Below are 23,445 nucleotides of genomic sequence, written 5' to 3'. Positions count from 1 at the left end.
ATAAACTGTTTCTGACGTGCTTTTGATGTCGTTGGTACCGCCCCAGAAAAGCTGGTGGATTGGCCTCTCATAATAGGGAGGGAGGTTCATTGTCTTCCGCCTTTCTGTTGGCGGTGACCGCCGCGGTGTTTGATGGTACCGCCGTGGCGGTCAGAGTGTTAAAGTGACTGTCTATGTTGGCATTTTTTTTTTCCTCCGGCCTGTTGGCGGTATTACCACCGCTTTAACACCAACCGCCAGGGTTGTATTGAGGGCCTATGTTTTTGGAGGAAACACTTAATTGTGCTGGATGACCTATTGCAATTAACCCCTGTAAAAGGGCAACCTTTTTTCAAAACACTTCCCTACAATGAAACATTAAATTATTTGGGGACTATTGGCAATGTAAATATTTGGCTAAACTTTGAATATAAGGAACTAGTAAAAAAATGTGTCAAGTATCTGATGAAGAATATGGAAATATTCTCAAAGAATAGAGTAGGAGTAGAGTAGGAGTTCTGACAAAGGCAGGAAAATCTGATTTAAAAAATCGAATGGTCAAGAAACTATTTCCATCTAACATCACAGCAGCAGAACTAATGTACAATGACATTAAAGAAGAGAAATCAATGGTCTGTTTAAGGGCAACTCTTGAAGAGTGCTCCAACTTCAATGAACAACTACTAAAATTGGAAAAAAAAATGGGCAAATTTATAAAAAGTGGTGCATCATTTCATGATGCAGCACTTTCTTTCTCCCAAATGTGCTCCCGTACTGCCATCATGTGTGAGCTTTATTTATCATGCACCATGGCAAATGTTAGGGAACTAGCGTCAAAAATGTTGATGCTAGTTTGGTGCTCTGCAGGATTAGCGCCAAAAATATTGATACTAATCCTGCAAAGTGAAAGGCGGCTTCATTTTGATACCTGCCTTAAACATTACGCTAGAGATGATGCAGTGGAATTTTAGAGATTACACTGCACCATTTTGCAGGGCCTCCTAATGCCAGAACAACCCCCTTGAATACATTATGCCTGGCACAGGCATAGTGTGGTGCAAGGGTTTACAAAGTGGCTCAATGCGTGCGTTGCAACACTTTGTAAATATGGCGCAGCGTTTTTTGAGGTAATTCTTTTCTTCGTTCCTGTACCAGCTGACACCAGGCATTCCTCGAGCACTCAGGAAAAGACTGCAGCTCAGTGACTAGTATTCTCCAGGGAGTTTGTTCTTTGAGCGCCGCGCTTTCCTAGAACAGCTGGTGTATTTCAGACCTCGTATTTTGGCACTTATCTTGAAGAGAAAAATGCATTTCTGAACATTCTACATTATTATTGTAGTTACTTGCCTAAATGTGCTTCAGGAAATCTGCTTGAGCTCAAGTACTACAAAAAGTGACAGTGCAATTTTAAAAGAGCATTTACGTGACATTTCTTTCTCTAATAGCATAACTCTTGGATTAAAATTGTGTCATTCATGCCTGTGTGTCAGGTTTGAGGAATTTGCTTTTTGAAGGGTTTTTCACACACAGAGTGAAACCAAACCAAACTGTGCCACCCTAACTCTTTGAACCCAGAGTGGACATTTGCATTTCTTGGATTGTTTTTGTTCCTTTTAGTTTAACCGTCTGCATGCAGGAAAGTTAAATGTGATATAATTAATGCCCTTGTTTGTCTTTCTTGTGTATGAGAAGTGCAACCATCGTTCTAATTGTAGTGGGCAACATTGACTCTGTGTGAAGCCAGCCCTACTGTCGCAGTACTTATTGTTATGGTACTCAGTTTGGATTTTTGGTAATGCAGTGTTAGTAATTGTGGCAACGGTTATTATTATCCAAGAAAAGTGCTGGAGCATCCCAGTGTTCTTCTACTGCTCCCGTGCTCATATCAGAAAGAGAGATTCAGTTTCAAGGAAGTTGAGTGCACTAACTCTACGATCACTTTGTGAACAACAACCTGCCCCCCCCCCCGAAGATACAGGGTGCCTGGCTGGACTGGCAAGACGTGTCAGTGTTTTGTCTCTTTCTCTTCCGCTCCCCCTTTCTGTTTGGGACACCTGCAGGGGTTTCTCTGTCCACCAGGAAGTGCCGGGAGGTGTTCCAGGAGGTCGGGTGCATACCATCGCCCCTGCAGACATCCTGCTTTTCCGATGAGTGGCCCCATCTCGACAGCAATTTGCGACTCCATTGGGAATGGCCGCCCTCACAGGGATGGTGGCCTGCTGGAGACATCAGACCACCATCTGTGTGACTGATTTTAAATAAAGCACTTTTTTTTATGCAGCCCGTTTTCCTTAAAGGAAAACGAGATGCTTTTTTTAAAATCAAAAATGAAAAGTTTTCTTTTCATTATATCAGAGCAGGCAGTGGTCCGTGAGACCACTGCCTACTCTGAAAAAATATTTTCACTGCCATTCACAAAGGGGAAGGGGTCCTATGGGGACCCCTTCCCATTTGCGAATGGGTTAGCACCAGTTTGGAACTGGTGCTAACCGCGATTGTTTTGCGACCCCATTCGAGGTCGCAAAACATTCATACATACCATCTGGATTTGGTATTAGGAAGGCACGCCCTTGTCACGCCCCTTCCTAATACCGAATTGCAAAACCCAAACTGCGATTCGGTAACAAGTTACCGAATCTCAGTTTTGGCTTTGTATATCCCAAAAAGCATTTTTCAAGTTGCAAACAGGCCAATTCTGTGAATCGCCCCATTTGAGACTTGAAAAATACTTCTTACATCTGGCCCTTGATTCTTTACAGAAATCTGTTTTCAAGACTGCAGGATTAGAAAACCGTTTACATGTCTACAAAAACTGTCAAGTGATTTTGGGGGTTTAATTTAAATGTTGAAGAAAGGTTAGTAAATGGTGCAATGGGTAAAGCTATTGATTTAATTAATTTTCCAAATAGAGATGAGGTAGGATATTTGGCTATAAAATTTGATCAGATTAATAATGTGAAGCAGATTGGCCAATGTATTGTATGTTTTTTGCTTTTAAAAGATTTATATATCCGACAGCACAGTTTCAACTTCCTTTAGCATATGCTGTAACTGTTCATAGATCTCAAGGATTAAGTGCCAGATGTAGGTAGAAATGGGTTTGTGACTCGCAAATTGCGAGTCAGAGTGACTCGCAATTTATGAGTCGCAATCCCATACGCAAGATGGTGTCCCTGACACCATCTCCGAATCGCAAGGTGGTCGCAAAGACCCACCTCATTAATATTAATGAGGTGGGTCGCGATTTGCGACCCCCCTGTGATTCCCTGCACTCACAGGGATGGTGGCCTGCTGGAGACAGCAGTCCACCATGTCTGTGACTGTTTTTTCAATAAAGCAGTGTTTTTTTTTGGTATTGCAGCCCGTTTTCCTTAAAGGAAAACGAGTTACAATACACTTGTGAAAATGAAACCATTTGGTTTCATTTTTTCAGAGTAGGCAGTGGTCCATAGGACCACTGCCTGCTCTGAAAATATATTTTTAGACCCATTCACAAAGGGGAAGAGGTCCCTTTTACGAATGGGTTAGCACCCACTTCACATGGGTGCTAACTGCGAATTGCTCTTCGACCGTGTTCGCAGTCACAAAGCAATTCTCCATAGCGATGCGAATCTCAAAAAGGAAGGGGAACACCCCTTCCTATTTGCGAGTCTGGAATGTGCATCGCAATGCGCGTTTTGCATGGCGCAAACTGCGAATTTCGCAGTTTGCGCCATGCAAAACTTTTCCTACATCTGGCCCTAAGTGTGGACAACAGCATTTAATAATATTGGTAGAGCGGAATTTGAAGGTATGTCACATGTAGCATTATCTCACTCTTGAACATTGTCTGGTTTGTTTTTGGTTGCTTTTGGTGATAGGAAAGTTAGTGGTGATCTAAGCTGTTTAGGAGAGTACAATCGGTTAAGAAGTCTATTCGCTCCTCATTTAGGTCAATTTATTTATGAGAAATGGTAATCTGTCCAAAGTGGAAGCTTAAAAAAGAGTGAAAAGATGTTCAAGAGAAATAGAAAAACAGGGACAAGCTAGAAGGGGTTAAGATGAAAAACGTGGAAAATGAAAGAGATATTGTTGGTTACCAGTTGGAAAACAGTTCAGGTGTCAACTGCCATGCAAATGTTACTATCAGCGTACTCTTTCATTTAACACATGCTATGAATGGAATTCAAGAAAAAACAGATGAGATGTTGTATTCTACACTTTACCATTTATTCCAATGTTTACTGAGTGATAGGACTGTAATCCATTTTGCTTTAAGTATTAGAGACCTTGTAGATACATGTAGTGGATCTGTAGTGTTTGCTCTCAACAGACAAATAAATGCACAATAATTTACAACGGTCATCCTTGGAGTATTGGAAAAAGAAGAAGTAAATATTGATGACTTATATGGATTAACTTACAAATTAAACCATGATTGTGAAGATTGCTCATTAACATTCTGTATCATAGGGATTTCTGTATTTAACACTACTGGATTCCAAAACTGTGCCTTTTTGACAGAATGATTAAAAATGCAAACCAAAATATGACCTGCCAATATTGTAGATCAGATGTTGTGTCTATGCTGCATCTATCACGAAGTGGAAAATACTTTATACTAATGTTACAACAATGCAAAGCAGATGAATATAAATTGGAAACCAAAACTACAAACTTCAAATCTGGACAATTTTAATTTCTGAAAAAACATATACTACTATAAGCTATTATTTTTCACAAAGAGGTCAATATAACATTGGCACACTGGACTGTCTATTCAAAAAGTGAAACTGGATGGGCAGAATGCAATAACAGTGATCCTATATTTAAACCAAAACTGCCTTTTAAACTATGGAATTCTTACCTTTCGTTCTTCAAACACATTTCTAAAAAGTAAATCTGAGAGACAAAAAATGTGAAGTTTTATTGTACATGTATCGTCAGTGTTATAGACATCATTCGGCATTCAGGGGTGATGTCTTTAGAAAGTTCTCCAAAATTGAACGATATTTTCATGTTCAATGAAGGAGTTCATATAACATCTAGACACAAAACTGTCTGATTAAAGAGTGGTACTGGAGGGATACAATGAAAATATTTCAATCTAAACCTGATGCAAAAACAGCCATTCAAAGTAGAAACATGTCAGTTTTTGTTTCACCAAACCAACTTCTATGCAATATTTCTGGAAAACATGTAATATGTGGCATTTCATCTACAAGGATCATCGGTGTTTTAGACGTCATTCGGCATATCAGGGCTGATGTTTTCAAAAACAACTCCAAAACAGAAATCTCGTGTGTATGTATTACTATTGCACAAGGTATAATAATTAGGGAATTAATTTTTTAACACATCTGAATAGATTAGTTTAGAATGTGTACGTAAAACCATTGATTAAGTGATTGGAGTAGGTGCAATGCATAATATCACTTATTTATAGTGATATACTGTGCAGTTTTTTTGTTTTTTTCTACACTCCATGTGATTGTTTTTTCCCCACTGTTCAATAATGAATCTTTATATAAAGCAATATTTAAGTTTTATAAGTATGATAGCTTACAACAGGAGATAAAGGAAAAAAAATGTTTATTATAATGTGATATACTGTTACTTCATAAGCCATGTGCATGGTTCTCTTTCTGAAATTGTATAAATGTAATACTATTTATATCCTTTTTCTTTTTCTATAGTGGTTGGACTGATATCTCTTCAGATGTGTCAATATACCTGTAGTATTACATAAGTATTTGTTGGAGTACTCCTGGAGAGGGTCTTCACACATAAAGAGTAATTCACATAGTTTGCCACTATTTACTATTCCTTATAGGACCTGCTCAAAATATCCCATGCAATTTATTTTCACTTTGCTAAAGTTCAATCCTCAAGATATCTATGTTCAACAGGATGTGGCAAATGATTCTCACTGACATAAGTTATGAATACAAGTTTAAGTTTCAAGTTTTTATTTATTTCATCAATTGGAACTCCTAAGAGGTCCACATGTTAAACCAATTCCTAAGAGACATAAAACAACCTAAAAACATTCATACAAAAATCGCACAGAAGATTTAAAAAAAAGAGCTAAAAAATGTTATAAGTACATTGCTCATATACAATATCGTAGTAGCGGGTCTTAAAAGTTATTCTAATTATTCAAATTAGCTTCTGGGGTATAAGCATTAAATATTCGGAGGAGGAAAAAGCCATAGAGTACCTCAGACAGTACGACATGAAACCATAGGGAGACTTCTCGTAGAGAACCCTATTTTCTACAATCAAACAGTTGTGAAACATATACTTCCAAAATGAAGTAATAGAAAAGTTCAGGACGAACAACCTTTAACGGTAAATGTGAGATGAAAAACACCAGTAGATCTTATTAAAGTTCGCTAATCTTCCTTGTAAAGTAAATTTTCAAACGTCGTATTTATCAACCATAAAGGACACTCAGTACAGATTTAAAAAAGACTGAAATAATTTTAAAATCCTAAAACAAAAGAGTTCATTGCGAGGATTACAGAGGGCTTCCAAAGCTTCTCCCACTGAGTGAATATTAAAGTGCAGGTAAAGGGGTTTTAGCCATTTTTTCCTGGCTGGAGCTCAAGCCGATCAAATAAATAGAACATGTTCACAATTCTGCACGCTCATTCGACATAGATTGCAATTATTATCAGAACCATCCGGAGGTAAGATCTCTAAAGGACAATCTATCTAGTCTCAGCAAAAGAGACAAGCGCCTTATCCTACGGGGAAGATTCCAAGAGAGGTAGGGCTCAGATTGTTTAAGAATTACTGATTCGGTTAACCTGGTCAGTCTCCTTTTATTACTGCAGAACTGTAAATCAGAGGAGAAGCTTTTCAACCAGTACGTTTCTTTTAAAAGAGTTTTAAGAGTAGTGGGTAGGGAGGATTGAATCGAATCATGGTTTAGCTCAAGCAATTGTAAAACTAGATTATAATTTTTAAAAAACATAGATTTTTCTTTCAATCCATTAAAGATTTCTAAACTATAAGCTCTCCTAACCATAGCCACAAAACCCAACATTCTTAATACCAAATTCGAGCCTTAATGCTGCCACTGAGGCTGAGTTATTACACAAGGCTAGTCGTCTTAACATCTGCCCTTCCATCCTATCTAAAAAATTCCATTTAGAGAGCTCTGGGCCCTCAAGAGCATACAATAGAGTGGCCGGGATCTTCGTTTGATATAACCTTAATAAATGGTGGAAATGAGGCCGGCCAACTGCTGTGAAAAATGCAGCTAAACCTTGTGCTTGAGATAAATCCTTTGAGACATTGTTACACATGTGATCTTTGTCTGTGAGAGAGGAGGAACAGGTTTTCCCCAGAAAACAGTAGGATTTTACCCGCTCTAGCTTGTGTTGTCCCAAAGGCCAGGAAAAGTTAGTTTCCTTACCCAGTTTTTTCCCAAGGAAGCATATAACTTGAGATTTGGATTGATTAATCTGTGTAGAATATAGATGTAACGCCACCAATTGCTGATTTAAACCTTTTGGGGTAAGGTCAATCACAACTATATTATCTGCATATAGGAGGCAGGACAAAGGATATTCTCCAATTTTTGGTGAAAAACCATCCGCATTTTGCAAAAAACTGGGCAGATCATGAATATATAAGAAAACTAACAATGATGCCAACAAGCAGCCTTGCTTCAGTAAATGTTTGGTAAGGAATTTATTAGACAAGCCCTGTTCTCCTCTTAACATAATTTTACACCAGGTAGAGGAGTGCAAAGCTATAATCAAGCGTAGCAGGTTTGGGGAAACACCCAGCTCATATAGTTTTTTCCACAGTATTTTCCTGTCCACCCTATCGAAGGCTGTAGAGAAATCAATAATCACTGCATGAACTAGACCCCCCCTTATCTGAACATATTTCTCATTTATCGTATGTAACAATAGAATATTATCCAAAGTACTATGTTCCTTTCTAAAACCTGCTTGTTCCAGAGGAAGTATTTAGCTGTCATTGACCCAGGAAGTAAAAAGTACTAAAATACTTTTTGCAAATATCTTGCCAGTTGCATCCAGTAGTGCAATTCGGCGATAATTTACGGGCAAGGATTTTTCATCCTTTTTATGTAATGGGACAATAACACTCCCTGTCCAGGAGTCTGGGGGCTCCACTTTTTAAGTAGCTGGCACGGAAGACCGGATGGAGGATTTTTGCCCCAAGAAGAGATTCATGTTTGATTAAAGCCATTGGGACCTCATCTGGGCCCTTAGCTCCAGAATTCCTTATTGTCCTAATGAACCCCTCAATTTCAGACACAGAGGGGGACCCCATCAATTCTCATCAGAGCTATTATTTTTACTACAATCCATTTCCCATGGCTCTCTCACCTTTTCTGCATATAGAGCCAATATATAATTCTTCCACTCCACCTCGGCTATAGGGGGGGCACTGGATGATTTATGCCTTCCACAGCCTTTAGCAATGGCATTCCAAAATTTACGTGAATTTTTTGTCACCGCTGCTTCCTTCACTGCTATCCACATCTGTTCCTCCTTTTCCCTCTTTATGCCTAACTTTACTCATGCTCTTCTTTTTTTTAATAAATATATTCTTTTGCTCCTATCTATAGACTCCCATTCATGCTGACTCCTTACCAATTTATTGATTTCTCTATTTAATAGCAAAATGGATTGGCTTACTTTCTTTTGTTGCAGCTTTGGATGATGATATTTAACACTCCGGGTTATATATTTAATAAATTTAGAAAAATGATTTAGGGGATAGACATTCCATTCCACTCCATCTCTCACTACAGATTCAACAGCTTTTTTTACAGAGGACATTTTAGCGGGAGTCCAAAAAATTCTACCTGTTTTCCCACAAAAGCTAATAGTTTTGTCCAAGGGATTCCAAGAGTCTATAGGGGAAAACTGCATTTTTAGTGAAATAATGAGAATTTTGTCATCACTAAAGGATGCATTCATGACTCTCATATCCTCTAATGATTGAGCAATATTATAAGAAGCTAACATATAATCAATTATTGAGCTATTCTGCTGGGATTTATGTGTAAAGACTGCTGGATGGTCAGAATTTAAACGCCCATTTAGAATAATACAGCATAATTCTCGCAAGCCTTTCAATAGAATATATCCCCTTTTATCAGTCCTTATTCTCAGGGGAAATGGAGTCGGCAGAATAATTAAAGCATTTTCCCTTTCTAAGTCCCCAAAACTGGAAAGGAATAAGTTGGAGATTTTATCATTTAAATCTACCATTATTAGTAACTCATCTACATTGTCATGGGGATTAGAGCAGATTACTAATATTTTATTAAGCATGGACAATAAAACACTATTGAATCCCTTATCTGTGGGGATACAATCATTAACTATTAACAGGGAGGTTTTCCAACCATTTTCTGAAATCGGATACACTCTCAGAATCTCAAAAAGGTTTGAGGAGATGGACAAGCTAACATATTCCCTTTTAAATTTATTATTCAATAACATGGCAATTCCTCCTTTTGCTCGCCCTTTCTTAGATGGCTGCGCCTTTATACTTAAAACCAGATACCCGGGATAGGTGAAGTCTGCTACTCTCCAGGTCTCCTGAATGCAGATTGCATACACTTGAATTAAACATATAAGATTTAATTTCTCTGTAGTGTTCCCTAAGCCTTCCGCATTCCAGGAGACCAAGGAGAAACTCTGGTTAGTAACAGGGATGTAAAGAAATACCCTTCACCCAGGTGCAGTTTAGAGTGCTATTTAAAGCTCCCGCTAGCTAGTTCCAGTTTTCCTTTTTGGTGCCTGTCCAATACGGTGAGGCATCCTCCAAAATCTGCACCACTCTTCACCATGAACAAAAGAAATTTTAACTTTTTCCCGGGGAGGAGCAATATAAGCTGACTTTGGAGCAGATTGGTACCCTTTGCGTGATGGATAATATGGGTCTGTATCTGGATACGGGAAGCTTCCTTACCCCATATTGGTACCACGTCTAAACCTCTGCGATGTAACTGCTCACAATGGACTAAAATTACATTTAAAACAGTTTTAGAGAAGAACCAGGCTTTTGTCATTACCATTCCTATACTATGCTCAAGGTAAACGTGGGAAATATCACAACTGTCAATAAACTTTAACTCAGTAATATCTGAGAGGCAAGAAATTAAAGTAGAGAGATTTAAGATCACATTTGAATCAAATAAAGCAGAAAACTCTAAACATTCTGGAGTCTCTATACTATTGAGAGATACTTCCTCCATTGTATATTCATCCCCTCCTTTAAAGGGATGAGACATACAATTTGCTGCCGTTATATATGCATTTACATTGCAGGTCGAGCTATCTCGTAATTTTGAAATGGGAAACAGACTCCTACAGTCAGAAGAGGGAGACTGTTGCACCTCCACGGGAGTTGTAGAGTTTTGTTCAACCCATGGAGTTAGGGGGCTAGCCGATCTCACCACTTTGGGACTCTCCATCCTTAGAAACAATTCCCTTTCTTTTTGCTGGGATGAGGACCCATTTCGGCCTGTAACCTCGAACTTAACCCTTCTTGGGTTCTTTTTAGAAACTCTCCTTTCCCTCCATTTTCCCCCTTTACTGTTATTTTCTTTCCTTATTTTTCACTGGGAACTTCTTGCTTGAGGCTTTTTCCGCCAGGATCCCCTCATGTTCCACCGACGGCAAGTCAGGGTTTATTTTAGGTAAAAAGATGGGATAGGGGGCCACTGGGGGAATATCATCATCTTTTTTCCGAGCAGGTTCATAGTCATTGGGGACTATGTTATTCACAGGAAAAGGAATAGAAAAGAGATCTTCCAAGGAATAGACGAGGCACTCTTGGATTGAAGGATCCTGAGTGTTTGAAGGATTCTAATGAATTTGCGGCTTTCCCACCTGTGTACCCTGCTCAGAGAAAGAAAGCCGAGTAGGAAAAGTCATGGGCACACATGGGGCTGGGGAACACAAAAATGGTTGTAGAATGTGACGCCCCGACAATTGCGGATCAGCCTGAACGGCCCTACCTGATTTCTCAAATTGACCTGGGTTTAGGACCTTTTGATCTAACAAGGTTTTCAATATGGATAATAATATGTCTTGTAGATGATGAGAATTAGTAACTGCTTTTCTAGGAGAACCAAGATTGACAATATTCTTTCAAGACATTTGAAGGACTCTGAGAATATTAAATTTTGCTTTGGGGGACCACTCGGCAGATGTAGGGATCACCTAAGGTCTGGCATCAGAGAAGATATTTGGGGGGAAAGAGAAAGGTCAGAGGGAGTGCTACTAAATAGCCTTAGACCTGGTGTTATGGGTCCAAGGTTACTATCCAGGTGAGTCTTTAGGTGAATATCGGGAGGGATTATTTTCCCTCAGGTGTAATCTAAGTCAATGTCTGGGAGAGTCAAATCCTCTGTTCCCGCTCTAATTCCCCCCTCACTCGTCACATTCGCTGTCGAGGACTTTTGATTTTCCTGGGGAGGTATTTGAGTCTCCTACTAATACACTCTGTCACTCTACTATGTGACTACTGATACACCCAATCATTGACACATACAGCTATAAAACATAAAATCCTTCATCTAAGCAGTCAGGTATACACTTGCCTACTTACCTATACACCTACATTATTACACTAACTAGTAAGACACACTGATACAGTCACTCACCCATATCTCTGCACACTCAACCACTTACTCGATCGTAGAGGCACTCACACACCCACTCACTCATCCACATACATACCAACACACCCATTCACCCAACTATACAACCACCCACACAACCAGTCACTCACCAATAAAGACAGTCACACACCAGCTCAGTTACTCATAGAAACATTACTCAGCCGTACATGACCATAAAAGTACAGATAATAAAAACATTCCATAATATAGAACCTAAGTTTCCTAGAACTTAGAAAGATGAGGCTCACAACTATGTATCAAATTAGATGAGTAATAAGCGCAGCTTACAGAAAGTTTATCACATGCCACCTGGTGGCCTCTGCCTTGCCTATACTGAAAAGTCTCCTTTATTCTGGTAATGGGCCTGTAATCAATAATTGCCCTATTTTAAACATAATTCTGCAGGCTCAGCTCTCTACATTCTTTCTTTCCAGGGTATGTTAAGGACATTGTCCAGAGAAAGGCAGCCTTCCAATATATTCTTTGAGAGTTCGGCATCAGGATTCCCCCAAATCCCTAACCATTAGAGCAGTGATGCCAACCTAGTCTTGTCCCTTACATTTGTTAAGCCAAGCTGTAAGAAACACACAAAAGTTGGGCATGATTAGGGAATGGCCAGCAACCTACGAGCAAACTTATTTTCTACTTGCTAGATTGGCCCGGGACCTTTATAGCCCCATACCACTGTGCCATAAGTCACCACAGAAATACAGTTACTCTGATAAATTTCCCTTAGTTCTTTAATCGGTTTGTGACCCAACCTCCTCACAAATGAGAACACCAACTCCACAGCTCTTTGAGTGCAAGCAGACCTAATTTGATGTAAACTCTGCCAGTTTAGACTTTGGTCAAAAGAAACCCCAGAAAGTTGAAACACTTGACCCTATGCACCTTTTCTGCCCCCCCCCCCCCCCAAAAAAAAGAAAGCCCTAGTTTTCTAGGGCCTAAACTCATTTTAAAGGATTTTTGTAGATTTGTTTTGAGATCAAGACCCCCCCAGGAAATTGTATAGGCCCTCTAAAAGTAGCTGGAGACCATTAGCTGTCCTCGCATTAGTAAGGCGTTGTGTGCATACCGTAGCATGGGCAGGGTTCTTGTCTTACATCTAATAATATCCTTCCCTATGCTAGTCAAATGGGGTTCCAAATCATTGATATAAATGAGGAACAGAGGAAGGGCCAAGACACACTCTTTGTCACCCCTAGATATGACCTTATATTTTCTGTATGTTCCCCATCTCCACTATATTTAAGTCTGATATTGGTATCCCAATACCTTATTTGAAGAAGCCCAATTATGCCTGATTCAATCCCCATCCTTGCCATTCAGTCCCACAACTTCCTCCTATTGACAAAGTCAAAGGCAGAGGAGAGGTCCATGAACGCAAGGTGGATGGAACTTCTCCTCGTCTTGACATATTTCCTATGGTCAGTTGCAGATTTAGACCCTACCCCACAGTGCCAACCCCTGAACAGAATCCATACTGAGCACTGGAGGGAGACTGATTCAGTCACTTATAAAACAGCTCACACAGCCACTATCTAACACATGCAGCAGTTCATGCTGCCACTTGCTCACCTATACAGCCACTCACCCAACCAGTTACTCACTCCTATGTTTACCCAAATAGCCACTCAATCACTGATACAGCTACCCACACATCCAGAGGCTCACCCACACAACCCATCTTACAAGAACTCACTCAATCACATAGGCACTCACACACCCACTATCTCATCCATATAGACACTCACCACCTACCCACTCACTCATATAGCCATTCACATACCCATTCACTCACCCATACAGACCATCACACACCCAGTCACTCGCTCATACAGCAACTCACACACCACCATCACATTCATAGAAAATCGCACCCCCACTCATTCACACATACAGCTATTCACATAGCCAGTCACTCACTCATACAGCAACTTACACAGTCAGTCAATCAATGATACAGCTACTCACACAGCTGATCACTAACTTATACAGACTGTCATCCACTCATTCACTCACTCATCCAGACACAAACACACACGGTCGCTCACCTATACAGCCACTCGTACCCTAAGGTAACTATAACTTGCGCCCTCACCATGCACAGTTTTCTCATCAAAAATGTTACTCCAAATGTTAGTGATATTATCAACGATGTTATGAAAGAAGTCCTGAGTGTTGTAATATCTGGGGTAATTAGGGCACAAGTTATCGTTACCTTAGAGCATGAGTAATAGTTACTAGAAATAACTCTACCTATAACAGTTGAATTTCAATGGGCTTTTACACTTAAAATGTGAGCCTAACTATAATGTCCCTGTAACCTTTGTTTTTTTCAATGAATTTATATGCTTTTTTAATTCTATTCCAACCACCTCACCCTAAGGGAACTATAATGCATACCCTTGCCATGCACTTTTAATTACCCCACATATTACTCCCTTATGACATCTTTGATAACATCATTCATAATATCAATGTAACATTTGCAGTAAAATTGTTGAGGACAAAACTGTGTGTGGCGGGTCGCAAGTCATAGTTACCTTAGGTCATGAGGTATAGTTACTTCAGCCAACCATAACTGTAGCTGCTAAATTTTTATGGTTTTGTGTGAGTAAATTTAGAACGGAACTATAATGTCCCTGTAAGCTTTGTGTTTTTTTTAATTGAATTATTATTCATAGTTACATCATAGTCTCAAAGAGGGGCATAGAAAAAGCCCAAAAGACACAAAACCAAGAGGCAAGACTATGGGGGTCATTACGAGCTTGGTGGTTCCAGGACCGCCATGTCGGCTGTAGTGGTCGTACCGCCAATGGGCTGGTGGAGAAGACAGAACACAGCCAAACTACCGCCAGTACCACCAGTACCACCAGTGCGGTCATGCCGCCACTGACAGAGGTAGCCACCGTCAAGCCGGCGGGGACCATGTTTCTGCCAGACACATTACGAGGCTGCAGACTGCCAAGGTCTCTTCTGCAGTCACACCACCATGAAAACCCTGATGGAAAACAACTCTATAAAAGGAAACACCCACCTTCTGGAACACATAGCACTCTGAAGCCACCATGGAACCCAAAGTGGAAGTCCTCCCACTGCTCCTGCTCACACAACGACTCTGGAACCAGTGACAGCAACAAAGACAACAACCGGAGTACACAAACCTACCTAACACTGGAAGGGAAAAACTTAAAGTACACACGCACACACAGCATACACATCTGTGGTGGCAGGTGACGGTGACACACACCCATCCACACATACCTACATATACACATGCATGCTCATACTATACACACGGACACCCATACTACACACACCATGGCCAGCACACATGTGCAAAACACACAGCTACTCACAGATACACAGCACCGGCACAGTCGAACACAGGAATACACAACAGCACCACTTCACACAACAACACCACAACCATACCTACACAAGTGCTTTGTCAAGCGATTTCAGTACACACCTCCACATTACACCACATTCATACCACAACACGTAACAACACCTGACAACCAAGATACATAGTCACACAGCCATACAACAAAACATACGTCATACCATGTTAACACAACAGATCTGACATATTCGTCACAGCACACACACAAGCATACACAACAACCACACAAGGGCACACAACACCATTACATATCTCAACATAAACAATACACAATTAATCCACATGCATGCATGTACCAAACACATACATATTCTACATACAATACACAGGCATCACAGCAGGACAAAAGCCAGAGCCACACACACTCATGCAGACCAGACATTGCAGCTAGCACAACCCCACCACACACACACGTCACACACAAACAAACCAAAGGTGCCAAATACAATACAGCCATGTGGAAAGAAAAGCAAGACAAGTATCCAACAATAGGTTGGGCCAGATGTATTCAAATCCTTGAGAAGGCAAGATAATAAATAACTATATATAATAATCAGCCCATTGGCCAGTCCAATGTCCAAAGTGCCAATGGCACAAATGGCACCTCTGTATGCACCTACTTGAATTCTGACTGCCAAATGACCTCCGCAGGGTAGGGGCATCAGGTGGGCAGGCAGGCACCTCAGGGATTGGTGGACAGAAGGGGGAGATTGGGCTTGAGTTTGGGAGGTGGGACTTTGGGCTTGGACTTTGGAGGGGGGTCCTTGGGCGTAGGGAGGAGTCAACGTCTTGGCAGGGGGAGGGGCACAGGTACTAGCAGGGAGTGCAGGGGAGGAATTAGAGGTGGAAGGGCTGGACTTGAGGAGGGACACAGACCATTTGGGGGTATCACAGAGTAGGAGAGAAGTAGGGAACAGGGAAAACTCTGGGAGGAAATGCTTTTTAGACACACATGGGGGATTATGGCAGGAAGGTTGGGAGTGGAGGTGGACGGAATAGTTGTAGGAGGTGTTAGTGTGGATGTCTTGGGTGCAAGTGCGTGTGATGAATGCTTGTGGATGGTGAGTATCTGTTGCGTGGGTGAGTGTGGGCATTTATGTGTCTTGGGAAGGAGGAGGAAGTGGTGGGAGATGCCATGATGGATGGGTAACTGTTGGGGTGGTGTCTGCAGGTAATGTATGTGTGCTGCATGTGGGTGTGTTGGTGGTTGTGGTGGCTACAGATGTGGTGACTGGGATGGATGTCTGTGGGTCTGCTATTGTGCTAACTGTGGGTAGGATATGAGTTGTGGCTGGATCTGTCAATATTGGTGTGGTAGCTGCAGGTGTGTCTGGTGCAGTGTCTGTGAGGCTGGGTGTATTGGGGGAGGCAGTGCAGATAGTGGATGTTGGTGTGTCTGCAGGTTGGTGTTGTTTGTGTGCATGCTGGTGGTGGGTCCTATGGTGCTTGTGTTTGACAGTGGTACATTTTGCAGTTGAGGTGGATGCATGCTTGTGTGTTTGTGTGCTTTGGCTGGGTTTGGGAAGAGGGTTCGGGTTTGGGTAGAGGTAGGTGGAGGGGGATGGTTGACAAAGGGTGGCTGGATGCTGTCAGTATAGAGAACAGAGCCTGAAAGGATCTCTGTAGGCTAGCTAGTGCACCGTGAATGCCCTCCAGAAATGCATTGCAGTGCTGGACCTGAGCTGCCAGTCCCTGGATGGCATTCAGATTGGTCGACTGACCCACAGAGATGGACCTCCTCACTGAGGACAGCAGGGCTTACTGGGGCAGGCATAGAGGTGTTTTCAGAAAAGGAGACACCCACCCTCCTAGGTGAGTGGGCACAGGCAACTGAGTGTGGAGTTACAGGGCAGGTGGTGGTATTAAGGGGGGTGGTGGACAATGATAGTGCTGCGGTGGTCCCAAAAGGGTTCGTCACCACCAGGGAGTGCCCACTGGAGGAGGACTCTGAAGATGAAATGGATGATCCTGACTCCCATGTGGCACTCGCCTCACCCTCTGTGGCACTGGCTGCCTCGCTGTCACTGGTAGCAGCACTCCAGGTCCCATGGCCTGCAGCATCCCCACTTGCCTGTGCCCCTTCTCCTTTGCCTGCTGATGCGGATGCACACAAATACAGAGAGAGAAGGAGGGAGGGAGAGAGATAAGGAAAGAGAGGGTTAACACATACTTCACATACATAGTGGTAAACATGAACATCTGTGACACTACATATCCTGCCAAGGCTATCTCAGGTGCCAATACGCATGTCGTACATCATGTCACAACATGTCTCCTCTACCCACCTCTGTATGCTAAACCTCATACCTACATCAACATCCAAGTAAGTCTGCATGACTGGAGTCATCCACATGATCTCCACCATAGCCGTGTGTGCATGAACATCATGCCCTGGATGAAGTATAATGTCTCCCTGAATCCACATAAGACCTCTCAAAACTCCTATCACCTATTGGAAGTGCAGCTGACTGAACAAAACACATCAGGCCTGTACAGTCACAACAGCTGATCACTCCATGTCCTTTGTGAGATATCCATGATACTACCACACTCACACACCACACAACATCTGCCTGTCACATTACATGGCTGAGATAACACTCTGTACAATAATGGCAATGTGTTAGTAATAACTGATGAAGCCGCAACAAGTTACATAGCATTACAGGTGACATCTGATGTGTACAATACAAGTAATGGGTACAGGCATGTGGTTAGTTAAACCAATCACAGAGGAAGATCTGCAGAAACCAAACACATAAGAATCACCACTAACCACACACCTAAGTGCATCTACAATGGCCCATATTGCACATATTACACATCTATATGCGATCACTGAGTGCAGTGTCACAACTGATGAACACCAGGAACACACATATTACTTCTTGGTCCACATGCAAAACCACCATACATGCATTTTCACCATTAGGAGTTCACAACCTCATAACACCGCCCTCAATCACACCATTCCAGATTTGATAGTACCTGTACCTAAGTCCTGACAACACACATCTCTGATGATCGATACATGTATGCAAAATGCATACTTGGCCCAACACCACCACCTTTGCACTGACAACACATCACACTACTACATAGGGCTGCCTCATTATAGGAAAAACAACAGTCATTTCACATCAACATATCATTAGTCATACAATACCCAATCCTGTCCTAATCACCCACTTCAGCTAGGCCAAGGGTAACTCACATGTTCACACTTCATCTGATGTGCTCCCAAGTAAAAATTGGACATGATGTAGGCAGCCAATAAGCTATGTAACACTGTAATTGCTGTGAATGAGGAGGTCTGTCCAGGCACTTACTACCTCTAGTACTATGCCATTGTGTTCAAGCTTTCATCTCTACAAGTCTAGCACTTAGAAATACATGATGTTTGCAATCAGACCATTTCAAAGCTACTTTTCCAATGAGCCTACTTGACCAACCAATAGATAGCAGATTACCAACATATGGTGTTATAACTGTCAAGCCATTAGTCCAGTCATACACAAGCCATATCTGTGGTGGTGTTGTAGTTTGACACTTACTCTATGCAAGACTACTGGTTTAAGGATGACAGCACTTTTGTTTGTAGGTGACTAGGCCAATCCTACAACAAGTTGCAACTGCCGTCCCAACCCTCCCAGCTCACAAGCAGTACCTCATCAAAAACCCGAGCAGTAAAAGGTGATTTGTGGCAGCCTTTACGCATGGATTCAAAAGTGCGACATCTCAGGGAGGTTGTGGTTAAACAGAGATTACCCCTTTCTCACATTAACAACATGTCTCAGTCATACACAGGCAATGAAAGTGATACAGTCGAGTTTTCAATAGGTTTTTAATAACAAGACTGCAATCTACCATAAATTGCATGGGCTGAAATGATTAGAATAATGAATAATGCAATGAACAGAATAGTAAAAACAAGAGTCATGAATACAAAGACCCCCACCATCTTGCAATTACATAACAAGTAAAGCAGGTGTGGTATAGACCCTAAAACCCTAGCATGATGAACCAAATCTCTAACCTAAAGAGAGCTAAGTGTGTTAAACTTAATCTGCCAGTACCATGTCCATAAGGAGAGAGCCCCCCAACCCTTGTTACCTTGAAATGAGGTCTCTAGATCTGACTCCGTGGGGACACAAAGACTGGGTCAGCATCAAGGCAATGTGTAGCATAGATAGCGTTGATGGCATCTGGTAGGAATCCCTCTAACTGTCTGTGTAAGGTGTATTCATGAAGATCTGATCAGATCCCTTGCGTAGGTCTGTTCCCAAACAATAAATAACAAGACATGTGTGGTGCGGCAATTACATAAACAATTCCCTGGAAAGCATAAAGTGGGAAAGTACCTAGGGGCATATTTATACTCTGTCTGTGCCGAATGAGCGTCAAACAATTTGACGCACATTCAGGGCAAACCTTGACCCATATTTAAACTTTGACGGCCGAGCCCGCGGACGTCAAAATCCCGCTGTGTGCGTCATTTTATGGATGCGGGAAAACGCCTTGTGTTAATCATATGCAAGGTAGGCGTTCCCGTCCCAAAAATGTCTTAAACGGCTGTGCGTCGTATTTATGCTTCTGGGCAAAAATGCGCACGGCCGGGAGGCGGAGCCGGAAAATGACGCACAGCCAATTTGCATTAAAAATGTATGCCTGGGTCAGGGCAGGTGTTAAAATGGGGCAAACACACCTGTATTTAATCAGAACACACAGAAGCAACAGCAGAGAAGCAAAAGGGAGACATGGAGGTGCTTCTCATGCAGCATGGACGCAGACGCTGAGCCCAGCAACAACAACAGCAGCTACCACAACACCAGCAGGGACCCCAAAGGCAGCGCAGAAGGCAGGAGAGGATATTCCGCCCCAGAACAACCCTTCATGGCCTCAGGGAACATGACAGCATCCAGAGGTACTGGTTGAACTGGCAGGCCATTCAGCAGCTGCTGCGAAACATAGAGCCACAGTTGGCACCCTCCTTGCTGAAAACCCGGGACCATCCCAACATAAACCAAGCTGCTAGCTGTACTTCATATGTTGGCAAGTGGCTCTTTTCAAACAACTGGTGCCCTGGTTGCTGGAATATCACAGCCATCATTCTCTGCCTTCTTGCCCAAAGTACTGGATGCCATCATTTGACTCACACACCGCCACATCCGCTTCCCAAACACACTGCAGAAGCAGCAGAAGACAAAACAGGGGTTTTACCTCATTAGTGGCTTCCCACACATCCTTGGTGCCATCGACTGCACACATATACGCCTTGTGCCACCTGCTGCTACTGAACACCTCTACCGCAACTGGAAGCACACACATTCCATCAATGTGCAGGCCATTGTCGATCACCAAGGATTGATCACCAACATTGTGGCAAAATATCCTGGGAGTGTCCATGACTCATTCATCTTCCGTCACTCTACCATCAATCAGCACTTCCAGAATGGATGGTATTGCAATGGACTACTTGTTGGTAAGTTCCAAAACCTACTTATATACACACTGCACAGCAACCCTCTAGGACACACAACACATACACCACGACAGCAACACGTGGACAGGAACACACTGAGGTCGTCACATCTGAAATTAGTGTACAGTTTAATGTAAAGACGTCAATGATCACAATGTTTGGAGAGGTTTGCCTATTTGTCACCTTGCAAGATGTAAGCGTCTCACTGATGTTTAAATTAATACATTGCATAAGTCTAAAGGATTGGGATGTCCAGGGTACATTGATGCTAACGTGTTAACAACACTGTCAAAATGAATCTGTGTATGGAAATATCATCTCACCCCCAGTAAAGACACAGGGACACCTGTATCACAAGTCACAATGCTAGAGAGTGCACACTGTACTGCAAATCCAAAAACATACTGCCGACAACCGGTCAGCAGCCAAACACTCGTTCAGCCAAGGAAACAACCCAATGCAGATGGTACATCCTACAAGCCTAGGAAGGAACACAATAATACAAAAGAGTCACAGACAACACAAGACAACTACTGCCATGCAAGGTGATTTCAATCCCATTCATTTTCTTTTTCAGCTGATCAGGGGTATGGGATCCAGCCATGGATAATGACACCATTTGACAACCCAAGCACTGCAGCAGAGCGTGCTTACAATGACGCACATAGGAGGACACGCAGCATAGTCGAGAGGACCTTCGGCATCCTCAAGTCAAGATTCAGGTGCCTCAACATCACTGGTGGCAGCCTCCTATATTCCCCAGAAATGGTCTGTAAGATCATTCTAACATGTGCCATCCTACACACATTTGCATATGAAGGAACATGCCCCTCTTAGAACCAGAGCCACACATGCCTGAAGAGGAGGAAGAGGAGGATGCTGGTCTGCAACATGAGGGGGAACAACAAAACACGGCTGCTGGATTGCGTAGGCCCCAACATATAGTGAACAATTTCTTTTAAAACTAATCACCATCACCACTGTATTAACTAATGTAAATAAACACTGATAATAATCACCATATCATGGTCTGGCTAATCATTTTTGCTCACCTTTATTTCTAACTATCAGACTAAGAGTGTAGCCTCATGGAGCATTGCTGATATACCGATCAGGACACAGAAATATCCTAAGCAATTGTGATGCGTATCATACAACAGTCACATACAAACACATTGTAAATGACATATATCGTGTACATTTCACCTTTGTAGGGCAATAGCAGAGGACCGCACCTATTTCACACATACATGTTGGCAACATGGTTCATCACAGCATATGGCACACAACTAAGACACCATCACTCAATAAGGGGAAAACAAGTCCAACTCCACCGATCTTTGCAAGGACTATCTGTAGCTAGAGTTCCATTTTAGCAGAGCATGATTACTTATTTGGATGTAAACTAAGACACCTTCATTCATGCAGTTTTTTGAGTGTTTGCTTAGATTTGTGGGCACTGTTATATGTGTTAGTATTGCATGGTGACAACATTTTGCTGCCACTATTTGATGGTTTAGATATCCCTTGGGGAAGCATTATTCTGTCCAACACAGCATGATGGTGTATGGTTTCTCTTTTCATCAGATATTACACTCAGGAAGGGCAGAGTATGATGCAATCCAGGCCACTGTGCAAAGTTATCAGACTACATAATCTCAGGACAGTTGTATTGACAAGCTACGTAATTTGACAGGAGGCGCATTTCAGTTATCTACTGCACAGTTGATGTGTCACATTACACAGAGACAAAGTGGTTGTGTAAGTGCTATTTATTCGAAAGTTCAGTAGTGGTATATGTACATTGTCCATGATTGTGAGTCCATTATAGTGACATCTTCCATTGTGATCCTACACAAGTGGTAAAGGAAAATGCATTTGACATGCTGGGGTGATGTGTCAGACAGTGCAGAGGGACAGGATTTGCCAATGAGTAAGTGAGAGACAATCACTGGGCAGGATGACAAGATAAACTGTGGTTTGCAGAGCAGTCATTGAGTACAGTTGTTGTAAGACTGGCATGTTACAAAGCACTGGACCTTGGTAATAGTTGGCCATGCGGCATGGACTAGTGCTTTCGGGTACTTTTCCGAGAGAAGGTGATCTGTTCCATGTCTTCTTCTTCTGATGTGTGTTTCGCCTCCTCTGTCCTTGGTGGTGGTGGTTGTGAAGGGGCAACACACAACTCAGTATTAGAAGACGTGGAGTCAGACATCCTGGTCACTGCTACCTGTGAAGGTCTTAAAGGCAGTACTGCTGCAAGGAGGATCTGCTGATTCTTAAGAATAGCAGCCACATCACGATGGTAGGCAGCCAGGTCGGCACTGAGGGGGTCATGATTACATTCGTGCATGCAGTGGAAGATTTGGAGTGCGAGGTGTTGAGGCAACTCCCTTACTGCAGTGGTGAATTCTTTGACAGTTTGTTGTAGTCCTTGCAGGATGGATGTTAAGGCTTGCTTGGCTGCTGCCTGATCTGCAGATGACATCATGCACGAACGCACCCCCTCTAGGCTGTCTGCCATAGTTTTCATCCCCAACCGCACCTCCTTGGCCAGCTCCCGCTGTACTCCGACTACAGTTCTCCCCAAGCTGGTGCCTGTGTTGTCTGAGCCCTCAGCTGTATTGGAGCTGGCAGGTCTTACAATTGGTGTTGTGGGTGGGTCCTCTGTGATGGCTGCTTGTTCTGAGTTCCTCCTTGTGACAGAAGGTGGGGTCTGGAGGGTTCCAAGTACATCTTGGAGGGTCTGGTGGCTGATGTTTGTCAGCTCGTCATCCATGTCATCAGGGTAGTCATGGACAGGCATATCCGCAGGAGATCCATGGTCCTCTGCAATGAAATAGGGTACAATTAGTGTATCTGTGTTGTGGCACTGGTGATGTGACATGCCTGCCTTGTGATGATTTCACATTG

This window comes from Pleurodeles waltl, chromosome 2_2, assembly GCF_031143425.1.
Source record: "Pleurodeles waltl isolate 20211129_DDA chromosome 2_2, aPleWal1.hap1.20221129, whole genome shotgun sequence".
Lineage (NCBI taxonomy): Eukaryota > Metazoa > Chordata > Amphibia > Caudata > Salamandridae > Pleurodeles > Pleurodeles waltl.
The sequence above is the reverse complement of the archived record's forward strand: the minus strand, read 5'-3'. Positions refer to the sequence as shown.